This window comes from Lygodium microphyllum, chromosome 5 (assembly GCF_053477565.2).
Source record: "Lygodium microphyllum isolate KBCC chromosome 5, Lygodium_microphyllum_v1.1.10, whole genome shotgun sequence".
NCBI lineage: Eukaryota > Viridiplantae > Streptophyta > Polypodiopsida > Schizaeales > Lygodiaceae > Lygodium > Lygodium microphyllum.
The window spans coordinates 97,301,209-97,318,387 of NC_141139.1; the positions used below are offsets into that span (position 1 = coordinate 97,301,209).

The 17,179-nt window shown below is 42.3% G+C and overlaps 1 pseudogene; it reads left to right on the forward strand.

The window, feature by feature from the left end:
* Window positions 1–8,338: 8,338 nt before the first annotated feature.
* On the forward strand, window positions 8,339–8,743 carry LOC148036172 (phytepsin pseudogene; annotated as a pseudogene).
* The last annotated feature ends 8,436 nt before the right edge of the window (window positions 8,744–17,179 follow it).

The window sequence follows — 17,179 nt, forward strand, 5'->3', positions numbered from 1 at the left end:
GAAAGGATTTTTGCCCCTATCTGCAATCGGGATGAAAAAGCCGACGCTGCGTAGTATGTATCAAAGACACCCTGCATCCACAAGGCATCCACTTTTAGCTCAAGGTTGAGGGGAGCACTCACGGGACATGGTGCGTTGGCCATAACACCTGCTCGGTGTTCGAGAAGGAACACTCAATCGCTGCTATTGGCAATGCCTCTCCTGTGGAAAGCTATCATCATCACCATCATCATAGTCGTCGATACCCACATGGCCATCGCCTGCAATTATGCTCTGATCATCAGCACTACACTGCATGCTCAACCTCGTCCTTCTCATCCTCCTCATCTTCTCATTCGCCTCCTGATGAACGTCATACTGATTGTTTTCGTCCACTGGCCTATCATTATGTTCTGATGATTGCCCAATACAGTTGCTGTAATTGTACTTATCATCAGTTGCTCTATTCAGTGTCTTCTGATCTGCGCATAACCGATCAACCTTGGCCTGTAGCGAGACCGCCATGCTTTTCCTCATGCCTCTCTGATTTCTGGAGGAAGTCCTATGCATGAACATACCGTCGTCCGACTATTTCAAGGAACAATATAGACTGAAGACTTACCATAAAGTCATCGATGATATTTACAATCAGGTCGACCATGTGGAACCTTGGATGACTGGAAAACATAGGAGTTGTGATCAGACCAAGCTTTCCCTTTAAAACAAAAGGAAATATGCCAAAGAGAACTTGAGAATCAAGCTTTGATGAGGTTGCATATGTAAATATTCCGACAACACCATAGGAACTACTTGATGGACAAGTAATTGAGATTGGAGCTAACCATTTCAAGATTCCAGATCTGTTGTTCAATCCTTCATTGATCCAGAGATATAATAAAAAGTATATGCAGATTATGCTTTTGAGACAGAGCCTCATAATTGAAGGAATGCATAAAAACCATGTACGATTTGCAGAGCAATACTAAGAACTGCGCTTTACCTACTATCAGAGAGAAGTATAGGCAATGTAATGAGGCAAAGGTCTGATGTATGGATGCACGTGATGTATGGATGCTCGTTGACTCTGTAAGAGGGATACATCATGTCATTGATTTCTTCTGGAATGTATTTGTGATTCATTAATCGTGCTGATGGATCTTTGATGCTCTAAGAGGCTGTGCCCAAGATACTTTCTTCCACATAGCCTGCCAGTAAAGGTGCACACAGGGTCAAGCAAGTAAAGGTGCACACATAGACTGACATGAGATTTATTGTCATCATCTTAATCTCTTCTAACACCTAAGGAAGTAAGTGCCTGTATTTGAAGATCTTCGGATTTGAGGAATCTTCTTTCTTGGAATTTCTCAAGAACCTCTGCGGTTGCAACTTTGCTTTCGAAAACCCTTCGACATCTTTGGTGAACTCGACGTGAAAGCATCACAGAAATTTCAGGATGGGAGATACTTCAGCCTCTATTTCAGCTTCTTCTACAATTCTAGCTACGTCTACTTCAGCTCCATCAATGACTGCTGCGTCAAGTACTTCAACAGAGGATTTAAAGCAGATTTTGCAGAATATGTCCATGTATATGCAGCTCCAAAATCAGCAAACACAATTGTATATGCAGCAGCAGCAACAATTGCATCAACAGCAGTTGTCTCAGCAAAGGCAACTCTATTCGGAGGAGGAGAATGCAAACAATGCGACTAAGGCTATTGAAGCAGTTGAGAATGAGAAGAAGCTATTTGACGGGCGTAATGTTTCAGCATATTTGAAGACATATGAGATCAAGATGGGGTTTTTTGGATTTCCTGCTAGACTTATGAGTAAGTACTTCCTTCGTCTTGTCACACCCGCTTTGAGGACAAAAGTGACTGATCTTTTTATTCAAAATACACATTGGCAAGATTTTAAGAAGGCCTTGAAAGAAGAATACTTCCTTGAGGACTTTGGTATGGCTACTCGGCGGTCATTCCGAGAGTGGGTCTACATGCCAAACAAAGGTCTAGCTGCTTCGGAGTTGATTCGAGAATTTGAAGAGAGGTATAGTCAGCTTGATGCCATTGAACAAAGAGCATTGGATGTTGAAAAAGTTGAGCTTTTCTTGCAAGCTATAGATCCTACTCTTCAGGAAAAATTGGGTGAGCTTCTTGAGGATCGCACGAAGCCTATGGGTCTTAAAACGGATTGGCAGGATGCTCAGGATGCAGTCTCGACTTTGACCAAGAGGAGGATATGGAAGACTCGTCTACAGAATGGTTCCATGACACCTAAACCATCATCTGCTCCTATGCCTACTTCTATCCCTGTTATTTCTTCTCCTCCTCAGCCAGTTTCTTGGCCTATGCCAGTGCCTACTGTTTCCACTCCACCTATTCCTCTTGTTCCACGACCGATGCCTACACCTTCTGCTCCAAAACCATCCGCTCCATCGGTGCCTACTTCTCTTGATGACATAATCAAAGGCATAACAGATTTGACACTAGAGTCAGTCAAAGAGGAGTTGGTGGGAAAGTTGAAAGAGCAGTTTGTTTCGACTGTGCCTTCTACTTCTTCTAGTGCTCCTATTGCACCTAGGAGTGCTCCTAGTGCACCTAGGAGAGACCGGAGATGTATTTGGTGCGATAGGACGGACCATCAGCATTGCAGGGATTGTGAATCTTTTCAAGATGCAAGGAGGAAGAATTTGGTATATTGGGGGCAAGATGGTAAGATTTGGTTGACTGAGACAGGAGCTCCACTTGCTACCAACTTTGGTAAAGGTGGAATGAAGAAGTTAGTGGATGACATGGCTGCGCGTACTTCTTATGTGATAGCAAGAGGTGATGCTTCTGCATATGGAGTCCAGATTGAGAAGGATTCAGAGACTCAGTCAGCGCTATGGACTTATGCTATGGAGACTGCAAACAAGGGGAAAATTCAGCAAACTCTTTTGACTAGTGCAGGCTCTAGCATCAGATCAGAGACAGGTTGGGACTCGCCTGTTGACAGGTACTCTATTTATACTTATTTGGCTAAGTCTCATGGTGCAGATGTACTTGTTGAGGAGAAGCGTAAGAGGGATGAAGAAAATCCAAGTGCAGCTAAGAAGACTAGAGGGGGTGAGTTTGTTACTCCACCTACTGCAGGACCATCTTCAAGACTAGGGCCAGATCGACAGATGGAAGATGCTCAAAAGAGAGAAAAGAGGCAAGAGCCTAGAGAGAGAAAGCAGCCAGGGTTTAGATTGATGTCCGATATTGAGACATCTACAGACATGAAGAAAATCTTTAATGATAAGATACTTGGCAGTGAGGTGACTTTCACTATTTCTGAGATTTTGGGCATCTCAAAAAGAGAGTTTCAGGATCAGTTTCAGGAGGTTTTGAAGAGGAAAAGGCATGCATTGTCTACCACTGATACACAGGGAGTTTTGATTGGGGAGTTGGATGAGGATGAGGATGAGGTTATGGTTGATAATGCTTCTGTTTTTCCGCAGGTAGAGAGGAGGGTTCAGCCTATGCATTATGCTGAAATTGATGAGCCTGTCATGATACCGCGTAGTCACTTTTCGCGGAGCCATTGGGCTAGGGCAACTACAGAGACGATGGTAAAGATTGGAGAGAAACAGGTGCCTTATGTTGCATTGGTGGATCATGGTTCAGATATTAATCTCATAGTTCGTGGAGTTTATGAGAGTAACAGATGGCCTATGGATGTAGAGCATGGGTGGCGTATGAGAGCTGCCAATAACACTGCAGGTGATTTGTATGCTGCCTGTCCTAGTGTCAGGGTTTCTATTGGTGATGTAGAGGAGGATTTTCATTTCTTTGTGTAGGATTCATGCTCTTATCCTATAATTCTTGGACAGCCATTCATCACAGAGATGCGCATGGAAACAAAGGTCATGGATGATGGATCTGCTTATGCACGGATTCGCAGTAAAGATGGTATGAGAGCAGTTCAGTTTATGACTCTGTGCGTGAACCATGTTAGAAACAGGGATACTCTCAGAGATGCACCTTTGCCCACTGTGAGGGATTCGGGTTTTCATTAGGTACCGCCGTTTCGCGAGACGACGGTGGTATAGAGCAGAGGAGATTGGAGTTCTTGCCTCCTGGCAGCAGTGTTTTCTCCTCCGGTTTTGTTGGGATTCAGCAAACAGTTCGATGAGCTATCAGAAGACTTCTAGGTTGCCTAGAGCTGCCAGGCAGTATATATGCAGGAAGGAGAAAAAATTGAAAAATGCAGGAATTTTGGAGGATGATGAGCACATAGATGGGATGTATGACAGTGTGATTTGTGCAGATACGATGGAAGAGATGGAAGATATGCTGAAAACTCATATGCAGAATTGTCACAGTAATGTATTAGTGCAGTCCCTGGACATGTTTCATGAAATTGCAGATTTTGTGTCACAGATTGAGTCAAAGGCTGAGGTAACTCAGCGAAGAGTGTTGAGTGTTGAAGAAATTCAGCAAACAGAGTTTCCAGCTGGTTATGATCAGCTTTCAGAGACACAGAGGGCTGAAAACTTTCAGCCAACAGAGTTTACTGCTGAAATATTTAAGCATTCAGAGTTTAGGGCTGTTTCTATGCAGTCCATAGAGCAGAGGGCTAAGGATATTTAGCCATTGGAGTGCAGAATTGCTGATTTACAGCAAGATTTATGTAATGCAGAAGAGCATAATGAAGCTAGGGTTGACACAAAATACAAAACTGTGGATAAGAAGGTGAAGCCGGTTGCTGTACCGCTTCCACCTGACAGTGATCAGCAAATAGAGAGGGCTGCTAAATAACAAATTTTGAGGAATCCGGAGCATATTGGTCATAAATTTTCAGCAGAGACTCTTGCTGAATTGAAAATTGGAAATGGTGATTTCTTGCTACCCATAGAGAAGCAATGCTTTCAGGAGATGCTTGAGCGTCATGGAAGGGGATTTGCTTTTTTCCCACATGAGATTGGATGTGTGAATCCTAATATTGTTGCTCCTATGGTCATTTTTACTATTCCTCATATCCCATGGAATCTCCGACCTATTCGAGTGCCTAAAGCACACTTGCCAAAGCTGATTGATTTATTGAATGAGAAAATCAGGATGGGAATCCTTGAGCCTTCATCTGCACCATACTCAAACAGGTGGTTTACAGTTCCAAAGAAGAATGGTACTCTCCGATTTATTCAGGACATGCAGCCAGTAAACAGAGTTACTATCAGGAATGTTGGTATAGGTCCAGTTGTGGATGAGTTTGCAGAGGCATTTGCTGGACGTGCCATCTATTCTTTAGGTGATTTGTATTCAGGATATGATCAGTTTCAGCTGGCTTTGGAAAGCAGGGACATAACCACCATGAGAACTCCTATTGGGCTTGTCAGGAAGTGTACCTTGCCTCAAGGTGCCACTAATTCTGTTGCGCATATGATGAATGCCATGCATAAGGTCCTTCGTGATTACATACCTCATCTTACCATGCCTTTCTTGGATGATGTGCCCATTAAGCGATGTGCAGAAGAAGAGAAGAATGAGAGTCTAAATGAGCAGGGATGCATATACTTTGTGGCTGAACATATTTCAGCATGTGAGAAGATTTTGGCCAGGTTAGAAGAAGTGAACTTGACACTTTCAAGGCAAAAATCTGTTTTTGGAGTGAATGAGGTTGTCATTGTTGGGCATATGTGTGGATATTATGGCAGGAAACCCTCACCTGATAAGGTGAATGCTATAGGCAAGATTGCGGAGTATTGTTCTACCACTTCAGAGGTACGGAGATTCATTAGAGCTTGTGTGCTTTATATGATTTGGATACCTCATTTTGCACACATAGCAGATTGTTTGTATCAGCTGCTTCGAAAGGGGCAGAAATTCTATTGGGATGAGAGCCACACTAGAGCCATGTGGAAATTGAATAAGTTATTGCAAAATGCTCCTACTCTCAAGAAAGCGGATTATAATTGTGAAAGGCCTATTGTATTGACAGTTGACACTAGTCCAATTGGCATAGGTTGGGTTACAGGTCAAGATGATGCAGATGGAAATAGGTATGCTATTCGGTTTGGGGCAAAAGTCCTAAACGAGAGACAGAGGAGATATCCGCAAATCAAGAGGGAGCTATTGGGGATTGTCACGGCTCTCAAATGTGACAAGGAGTACTTTATTGGAGCTTCAGTTGTGGTAGAGACAGATTGCTTGCCATTGATTGGTATGATCACAAGTTGCTCTACTCCGGATATAGCCATGCTGAGATGGATTGCATACATCAAGTCATTAAATCCGGAATTTAAACACATAGCAGGGAAGGATAATCCAGTGGCAGATATGTTGTCTAGAGCCAGATATGATGATGAGGGGACTCTACTTGCAGAAGAGGATGATGCAGAAATTTCAGCTACTATGGTTGATCATGTTTGTCATGTCTATGATATTGTGGCTTTCATAGAAGAACTCTATGTTGGAGATTGGTTGCCAATTGGAAGGTACGTTAGTACACTAAGCAAAAGAGATGAATGGACAGATGAAGAGTTCAAGAAGATCAGAAGGAAAGCCTATGGTTATTTTCTCAAGGACGGATTTCTTTGGAAGCATCCGAAGAAAAGAGGCGGATTACCTTTGCGGGTTGTCTGCAATAGAGAGACACAGTTACAGGTGATGAGGGAGTTTCATGAGAGTCCTTGGGCTGGTCATAGAGGAGTGTGGGCTACTTATGAGAAAATTAAGGAGAAATATTGGTGGAAAGGCATGTACAAAGATGTTTCTCACTTTGTTGAGACTTGCAGAGACTGTCAGATGTATTCAGCAGTGCGTCATCGAGATGAGCTTCATCCGACCTATCCGCTATGCATTCATTATAAGTGGGTGGTTGATTTGGTTACCATGCCTATGGGTCTATGGCAGATGAGGTACATTGGTTTGGCTAGAGAGGATCTTACCAATCATGTTGAGGGCAGATCTTTGAGAACGAAGACCACTAGTGCAGTATGTAAGTTCTTATTGGAGGAAATTTTCTGCAGGTATGGTTGTGTGGGTAAGATCACTGCGGATCGCGGTGAATTGGATGCAGATGAAGCTAGGGATTTTTTCTCTCAGCTAGGAATCAAGTTGGCTCTAACTACAACATATAATCCAGAGGGAAATGGGAAGAGTGAAAGAGGGCATCCGCCGATAGTGAAAGCATTAGCCAAAGCATGCAGAGGACGGATTGGAGAATGGCCAAGACTTCTACCATTTGCTTTATGGGCTGATCGTACGACTCATAGTGTTACCACAGGATATATGCCTGTAGAGTTGATGTATGGTCAGAAACCTGTTATGCCGATTGAGACTTGTGCTTTGACTTGGTCAGTTTTACCTTGGAAGGAGGATTTGACGAGAGAGGAGCTCTTAGCTCTTCGGATTCGACAGTTGGAGAGGAGACCAGAGGATATTCAGCTAGCGATTGAAAGGTTGAAGGTTGCTAGACTAAGGAATAAGGACAGGTTTGACAGCAGGCATCACTTGCGGCCTAGAGCAATAGAAGAGGGAGATTGGGTATTGGTCTTTGATAGCAACCTTGAAAATTAGCATACTGCCCTTCGGAAGATGGTGAAAAGATGGTTTGGGCCGTACATAGTTAGACATGTTTTTGATAATGCAACATATGAGCTAACAGAATTGGATGGGACAGTGCTTAGAGTGCCTATTGCTGGAAAAAGAATCAAGATTTTCAAGAAAAAAGATGATGAGGATTATGCATTGGAAGAATTTTCAAGAGAAGAGCAACGAGAAGAAACTCCAATGGAAGAGACAGATGATATGACAGATAATCTTGTTGATCTACCGGAAATGCATAATGAAGAGATTGATCTGTTTGTGGATCTCGATGATAACGATCATGGGTAGTTGGCCCATCTGGAGGATGCGCAGGATTAGAGGGGGTGGATGTCGTATTGCTACGCATTCGAGGTGTGAAAACCACCCAAAAGTTGTGCGTGTGATTTGATACTTTGTACATACTTAGTTGTTATGTTTGCTCTTTCATTCTATGCTGAAGACGGAGAAGAACAGGGAGTTTTGGTAGACTGGTAACTCGAGATGCAATCTCATGGGCTACACTTATTTCAAGATATGCCGATTATGGGCTTTGTGAGGATGTTTCCAACATCTACAACTGGATAGTATTTCTGCTGATGCTAGTACATTTGTTTACAGCCTGAAATCATGTAGCATCATAGGAGCTTTAGATACAAGCCGAGAACTTCATGTAGAGATATAAAAAAGGGGGCTAGATAATGAGTTTCATGTTGGCAATACACTTGTGGACATGTATAACAGATGTGGTCGGGCTTCAAGCATGTGGCATTCTTTGGGCATGGCTGCAACATATTGAGCTCATCTTTGGTGGCATGGATCCTAGACATTACATTGGACAACATACTTACGTGCCAGTCACACGAAAAGGCTACTGGCAGTTTGATATGGGAGACTTTCTCGTAGGTGGAAAGACAATAGGTTTCTGTGCCAATGGTTGTGCTGCTATTGCTGATTTTGGAACATCTTTGATGGCTGGGCCAACGGGAATCATAACAGCTATAAATGAGGCCATTGGAGCATCTGGTGTCATGAATCAGCAATGCAAGGCCATGGTGTCTCAATATGGTGATATGATTATTGAAATGGTTAAGCAGCAGATCAGTCCAGAAAAGATATGTGCACAGTTTGGCATGTGCTCCCAAAGAGCAAAGGATTTCAGCCCAGATATTGCAAGCGTACTGGAAGGAGGTTTGGTCGATATAAAAAAGTGTGATTAATGCTAAAATTGGCCCGCTTTCCTGGGGGGAAAAGAGGCTTTTCTAGAAGAAGGGGGATGGCTGTCTTTGGGGGAGAGGGGGGACGACGAACTTTTGCTAGGAGGGGAACAGAGAAAGGATTTTTGCCCCTATCTACAATCGGGATGAAAAAGCCGACGCTACATAGTATGTATCAAAGACTGCCTGCATCCACAAGGCATCCACTTTTAGCTCAAGGTTGAGGGGAGCACTCATGGGACCTGGTGCGTCGGCCATAACACTTGCTCGATGTTAGAGAAGGAACACTCGATCGCTGCTATTGGCAATGCCTCTCCTGTGGAAACCTATCATCATCACCATCATCATAGTCGTCGATACCCACATGGCCATCGCCTGCAATTATGCTTTGATCATCAGCACTACACTGCATGCTCAGCCTCGTCCTTCTCATCCTCCTCATCTTCTCATCCGCCTCCTGATGAACATCATATTGATCGTTTTCGTCCACTGGCCTATCATTATGTTCTAATGATTGCCCAATACAATTGCTGTAATTGTACTTATCATCAGCTGCTCTGTTCAGTGTCTTCTGATCTGCGCCTAACCGATCAGCCTTGGCCTGCAGTGAGACCGCCATGCTTTTCCTCATGCCTCTAATTTCTGGAGGAATTCCTATGCATGAACATACCGTCGTCTGACTATTTCAAGGAACAATACAGATTGAAGACTTACCATGAAGTCATCGATGATATTTACAATTAGGTCGACCATGTGGAACCTTGGATGACTGGAAAACATAGGAGTTGTGATCAGACCAAGCTTTCCCTTTAAAACAAAAGGAAATATGCCAAGGAGAACTTGAGAATCAAGCTTTGATGAGGTTGCATATGCAAATATTCCGACAACACCATAGGAGCTACTTGATGGACAAGTAATTGAGATTGGAGCTAACCATTTCAAGATTCCAGATCTGTTGTTCAATCCTTCATTGATCCAGAGATACAATAAAAAGTATATGCAGATTATGCTTTTGAGATAGAGCCTCAGAATTGAAGGAATGCATAAAAACCATGTACGATTTGCAGAGCAATACTAAGAACTGCGCTTTACCTACGATCAGAGAGAAGTATAGGCAATGTAATGAGGCAAAGGTCTGATGTATGGATGCACGTGATGTATGGATGCTCGTTGACTCTGTAAGAGGGATACATCATGTCATTGATTTGTTCTGGAATGTATTTGTGATTCATTAATCGTGCTGATGGATCTTTGATGCTCTAAGAGGCTGTGCCCAAGATACTTTCTTCCACATAGCCTGTCAGTAAAGGTGCACACAGGATCACGCAAGTCTTCAGCTATGAGAGGATTGAGATAGGTATAACACTGACATGAGATTTATTGTCATCATCTTAATCTTTTCTAACACCTAAGGAAGTAAGCGCTTGTATTTGAAGATCTTCGGATTTGAGGAATCTTCTTGCTTGGAATTTCTCAAGAACCTCTGCAGTTGCGACTTTGCTTTCGAAAACCCTTCGACATCTTTGGTGAACCCGACGTGAAAGCGTCGCAGAAATTTCAGGATGGGAGATACTTCAGCCTCTATTTCAACTTCTTCTACAATTCTAGCTGCGTCTACTTCAGCTCCATCAATGACTGCTGCGTCAAGTACTTCAACAGAGGATCTAAAGAAGATTTTGTAGAATATGTCCATGTATATGCAGCTCCAAAATCAGCAAACACAATTGTATATGCAGCAGCAGCAACAATTGCATCAACAACAGTTGTCTCAGCAAAGGCAACTCTATTCGGAGCAGGAGAATGCAAACAACGCGACTAAGGCTATTGAAGCAGTTGAGAATGAGAAGAAGCTATTTGACGAGCGTAATGTTTCAGCATATTTGAAGACATATGAGATCAAGATGGGGTTTTTTGGAGTTCCTGCTGGACTTATGAGTAAGTACTTCCTTCGTCTTGTCACACCCGCTTTGAGGACAAAAGTGACTGATCTTTTTATTCAAAATACACATTGGCAAGATTTTAAGAAGGCCTTGAAAGAAGAATACTTCCTTGAGGACTTTGGTATGGCTACTCGGCGGTCATTCCGAGAGTGGGTCTACATGCTAAACAAAGGTCTACTTGCTTCGGAGTTGATTCGAGAATTTGAAGAGAGGTATAGTCAGCTTGATGCCATTGAACAAAGAGCATTGGATGTTGAAAAAGTTGAGCTTTTCTTGCAAGCTGCAAATCCTGCTCTTCAGGAAGAATTGGGTGAGCTTCTTGAGGATCGCACGAAGCCTATGGGTCTTAAAACGGATTGGCAGGATGCTCAGGATGCAGTCTCGACTTTGACCAAGAGGAGGATATGGAAGACTCGTCTACAGAATGGTTCCATGACACCTAAACCATCATCTGCTCCTATGCCTACTTCTATCCCTGTTATTTCTTCTCCTCCTCAGCCAGTTTCTTGGCCTATGCCAGTGCCTACTATTTCCACTCCACCTATTCCTCCTATTCCACGACCGATGCCTACACCTTCTGCTCCAGAACCATCCGCTTCATCGGTGCCTACTTCTCTTGATGACATAATCAAAGGCATAACAGATTTGACACTAGAGTCAGTCAAAGCGGAGTTGGTGGGAAAGTTGAAAGAGCAGTTTGCTTCGACTGCGCCTTCTACTTCTTCTAGTGCTCCTATTGCACCTAGGAGAGACCGGAGATGTATTTGGTGCGATAGTACGGACCATCAGCATTGCAGGGATTGTGAATCTTTTCAAGATGCAAGGAGGAAGAATTTGGTATATTGGGGGCAAGATGGTAAGATTTGGTTGACTGAGACAGGAGCTCCACTTGCTACCAACTTTGGTAAAGGTGGAATGAAGAAGTTAGTGGATGACATGGCTGTGCGTACTTCTTATGTGACAGCAAGAGGTGATGCTTCTGCATATGGAGTCTAGATTGAGAAGGGTTCAGAGACTCAGTCAGCGCTATGGACTTATGCTATGGAGACTGCAAACAAGGGGAAAATTTAGCAAACTCTTTTGACTAGTGCAAGCTCTAGCATCAGATCAGAGACAGGTTGGGACTCGCCTGTTGACATGTACTCTATTTATGCTTATTTGGCTAAGTCTCATGGTGCAGATGTACTTGTTGAGGAGAAGCGTAAGAGGGATGAAGAAAATCCAAGTGCAGCTAAGAAGACTAGAGGGGGTGAGTTTGTTACTCCACCTACTGCAGGACTGTCTTCAAGACCAGGGCTAGATCGATAGATGGAAGATGCTTAACCATAGAGTACATGTGACAAACTTGACAAGACTCAACAAAATGCTCAATGTCTTTATACATGTTTTTCCACCAAAATTTCTATTTTATTTTGGCAAAAGTGCCCCATATGCCTTTATGGCCAGTCAATAGGCTTTTATGAAATTCTTGCATGACCTGTCTTTGACTCTTCTTGTCTCCTAAGACACGAACATGTGCTCCTCCTTTCTTCTTCACATGCATCCAAAGGTAACCGTCTTTGAGAAAGAAGCCATACGCCTTCCTCCTAATTCTCTTGAACTCTTCATCAGTCCAATCTTCCTTCTTTGCCATAGTGCTCAAGTATTGGCCAATTTTCAACCAATCATCTGCATAATATTCTTCCATAAAGTGAGAACAAACTAAAACAAAGCATTGAGCATGCTGTCTTTCAGGCGATCCACCATCTTTCCATGGTTGTTTCTTCGTTCTTTGATGTTGTAAATTCTATTATGGCAGTAGTACCTGCTGTACTTGCTGTAATTAATGATATACCTGCATTTATGACAGTTGTACCATCATTAACTATTTTCTAATTTGAACCAGCAATTACAGCTTTATTTTTAGCAAATATAGACTTTGTTACTTCCTCATCCATCATCTCTTCTTCATCTTTATATTTGGCATGCAAAAGCATGTCAGCAACTAGATTATCTCTTCCTGCAATATGTTTCAAATCAAGATTTAAGGATTTAATATAGGCTATCCATCTTAGCATAGCTATGTCGGGAGTGGAACAGTTGGCAATCATGCCCAAGAGTGGAAGACAATCTGTTTCAACTACTACATGTGCTCCCATGAAGTACTCCCGATCACACTTCAATGCAGTTACAACTCCCCAAAGTTCTCTTTTAATTTGACCATATCTTCTTTGACGTTCATTAAGAATCTTCTCTCCAAAGCAGATTGCATACCTGTTTCCCTCAAGATCATCTTGACCAACAGCTCATCCTATCCCAATAGGACTTGTATCTACGATGAGTATGATAGGCTATCCATTAGAGTAATCAGCCCTCTTCAAGGTGGGGCCTGAAATCAACAAATTTTTCAATTTTCGAAAAGCTTGGGTATGCTCTTTTTCCCACATAAACCTTTTGCCTTTTCTTAATAGTTGATAAAGATTTTCTGCAACATGAGCAAAGTGTGGGATCCAAATAAGATAGAGAACACACGCTTCAAGAAATCTTCTCACCTCCAAAACATTTGTGCATATTTTCTGCATTTTGCTAATGGCATCAATCTTGATTGGAGAAGGCTTTCGGCCATATGGGCCACACATATGCCCAACCACAAGAACTTCTTCAACTCCGAAAATAGATTTAGCTCCTGAAAGAGTAAAATGGACTTCTTCCAGATTAGACAAGATTTGAGTGCAATCATTTATATGATCAGAAATAAACTTGCGGCATCTAAGCTCATTGAGATCTTCATTCTTCTCATGAATTTCACATCCTTTGATCGTTACATCATCAAGGAAAGGAAGAGTAAGTTGGGGAATATAATCTCTCAATACTTTGTGCATGGCATTCATCATGTGAGCCACTGAATTTGTAGCTCCTTGGGGTAGAGTACACATGCGGACTAAACCAAGAGGCGTCTTCATTGTCGTAATGTCTCGACTTTCCAAAGCAAACTGAAATTGGTCATATCCCGAATATAAATCACCCATGGAATAAATTACTCTACCTGTAAAAGCCTTAGCAAATTCATCAACATTTGGATGCGAACCAACATTTCTAATAATGACTTTATTGACAGGCTGTAAATCTTGAATGAATCGCAAAGATCCATTCTTCTTAGGCACAATAAACCATCGATTAGAATATGGAGCTGAAGATGGCTCCAATATTCGCATCTTTATCTTCTCATTTAAAAGCTCCAGTAACTTAGTCAAATGAGCCCTTGGTATCGGAATTGGTTTAAGATTCCAAGGGATGTGTGGGATTGTGAAATTCACCATTGGTGCCACAACACTTGGATCCACACAGTCAATTTCATGAGGCTGAAATGAAAAAGCTTTTCCATGTTTCTTCAGTATCTACATAAAAGATTACTTTTCGGCTGGCAAGAGGAAAGAGTCTTCACCAATTTTTAGCTCTCGTAAGCTTTTAGCTATAAATTGGTGACCAATTTCTTTGGGGTCACGAAGACTTGGCTGTTTGGATGCCCTTTCAGCCAATCCCTCACTTTCAGGAGGTAGTGGAGTTGCCACCGGCTTGACCTTCCTGTCAACTGTCTTGTACTTCATTTCTACTCTTGCCTCATCCCTGTTTGGCTATCCAAAAGCTTCATGATCAGCAAATTCTTGAATTATGTCATAAATATCCAATGTGCATACTTGTATGGACTGATTTTCTGCATGAACAGCTGCATATATTTCAGCCAATGTATCATTATAAATTAGCCCATTAAATAGTCTTGAAATTTCTTCATTTTCAACCAAAACATGAAGTTGCTTTAGCTCTCGTTCCACATGACATAAATGCTTTCTTTCAGCCCTATTCATGGCTAAAAACTGTTTATAACAACCTACACTGTTGGCTGTAAGTACTTGCAAATCAGCCTTTGACATAGCCCCCTTTACATGTGGAGGCAAATTTTTATTACATAAAGCACTACCATAGCCTCCACTTACATCGGTGTAGCCCAAAAATCCTTAAATTCTCGAGCATTAGGAGGCATAGGATGATCTCTCAATCGATCTCTATTCGTGTGATGATTTATACAAACAGTGAGAAATTGGACAGCTTTGTCATTATCCTTACTTCTTATCCGAGCATAAGATGAACCATCATCAAGGGCCTTTGTCTCCAAACGAGACTCATAAATAAAAGATAAACCAAGAATGATAGGATAGCTACAAGAATCTTGAAGAAAGAAATGAAATTCATCTTTTACATCACCAATAGTAACCCGTACATAAGGACATGCCACATAGAGATCGCCAAAAGAATTATTGGCTACTCTCATGTGCCATCCCAAGTCCACATCTATGGGCCATCTGCCATTCTCATAGAGACTTCTTGACATGACGTTGATCTCCAAACCATGGTCTATAAGGGCAATGCATGGAGTCTCTCTTTCTCCAATCTTGACAACGGTTTCGATAGTCACCCTTAACCAATAGGTACGGGAGTAGTGACTTCTTGGAATAGAATGAGCATCAATCTCTTCTTGCATGTTGTGAAGACGAGCTTCTTTCTTATCCATGGACTGCTCTTTGGATTGAGAAGACCCCACCATAACATTCTCTGCAATAGCTTCTTCAATTTCAGGTTCATAGATGTCTTCATCTTTGGCTTCTATGGCTGCAATCAATTCTTTGATTGCCTCCAATCAAATCCCTTGAGTATTCAACTTCTCTTCGTCTTGCAAATACACATGAAGAGCTTGCAAAAAAGCATACACAGATTCTTCAGTTTCTTCACCAACATATTATCTTTTCCATTTAATTACATCAATTATTATATCATGAAATCCTTGTTTTGCAATTCTGAGAATTTCACCCAATGTAAATTCAATTTTGCTTCCAAGAATCCTTTCTTCTAGGACCCGCTTGAGATCCATCACAGTCTCTATGTCAGACTGCAGCTTGTATCCGGGATGTTTGCCTTTTCTCTTTCCTTCCGTCTTCTTTGCATGTGGGGCATCTTCGATGACATTCTCTGGCGGTGGTGGTGGATTTTCAGCAGCCTTCTGCTGATTCGATTTACTTCTTGTCACACATTTGGTTGGCCCTAAAGAGGAGGGACCAGCAACATCTTCTTCTCTTCTTCTCTTTTCTTCTACTACAGTTTCTTGATTATTGATCTCTACCAACCGAGTGAAAGTTGAAAATGAATCAACTGGCTCAGTCCATCCGGTTCTTCCTCAAATGCATTGACTGGCAGTAGTCAAATCTTCTTTGGATGCCTTGCCTCGTTCCATGCGATCTAAGCCTCCATCCACACTTTGGATATTACATCAGCTTTACATGCTTTAACAATCTCATTGGCTGGCTCAATTTGCAGCCCATAGGTAGCTGCATCAACAACTGCATAGGATGTTCTTGTTGCCAAATCCTCCAGTCTTTTCTTCATGCCACCGTTACCGAAATTTGGCTCAAGAGGAAGCCCAATTTCGGTCGCATGAATTTTACCATCCTTCCAAAAGACTAATTTTTGCGCCTCAGCTTTACGAAATGCATTGCACTCCCTCTTATCATGCTGTAGGCTGTCACACCAAATATAGTGTCTTTTGAAGCCTTCTCGTATGGGTCTTTGCGCAGCTATCCGCCCTCTTTCTTCCACTTTCACATCAAGCCTTTCCACCTTGGAATTAATCTCCGTTAGATAAAGATGGAGATCCTACATGCTCTTGAACAGCTCGTCCATGACATTCTTCTTTGGAGGTTGAACATCAGGATATCCTGGTTGCTCGGCCATGGAAACAAGAGGTCGAGATACAGGAATAGGTTCTCTTATGGACTCAGATGGTATAGAGGTAGAACCCCACCTTAGGTGCATCTGCTCTCTTTGAGAAATCATATTAACTACTTCAGTGACATCACCCCAAGCAGTCTTCAATCCCATCTCAGAGTCAGGATCTTCAAGCCGATCAATCAACTTCTCTTGAAGAAGAGGATCCGCAGCCTTCAGAAACATTTCAATCTTTTGGATTTCCATATTTTGCTGATCATCACGATCTGGCTGAGCAAATTTGCTTTGAAATTCACGGTGAAGAGCAGTGTGGCAGCTAGTCCCTTATTGGGCCTTTCAACCCATTCAGTGAAGATTTTCTTCGTCATGAGACCAGAATCTTCAAGAAAGAATTCTTCTCAAAGAGCCTTCTTGAATGTAGACCATCCCGCATCTTTCTGGAAAAGACCATGAATCCGGTCTTAGAGGCCAGGCACGGCCAAACACGCAAAGTATCGGCTCCAAGAATGATGAGGGACCCCAAAGAAGACCATCTTGTCAGTATAGAGGCGGATAAAAGAGGACACATTTTGCCCATTAAATTGCTTGAGCTCCTGCCCAACTATCTCGCTTTAATGGTAGCAGCATCATTTCACTCTTCATCTTGCCTCCTTGTTGCTGTAGTTGTATCTGCTCTGCTGAAATTGCAATTGTTGTTGTTGGTTTTCTTGCATCAGACGAACCAATTGCCACAAGGCATCTC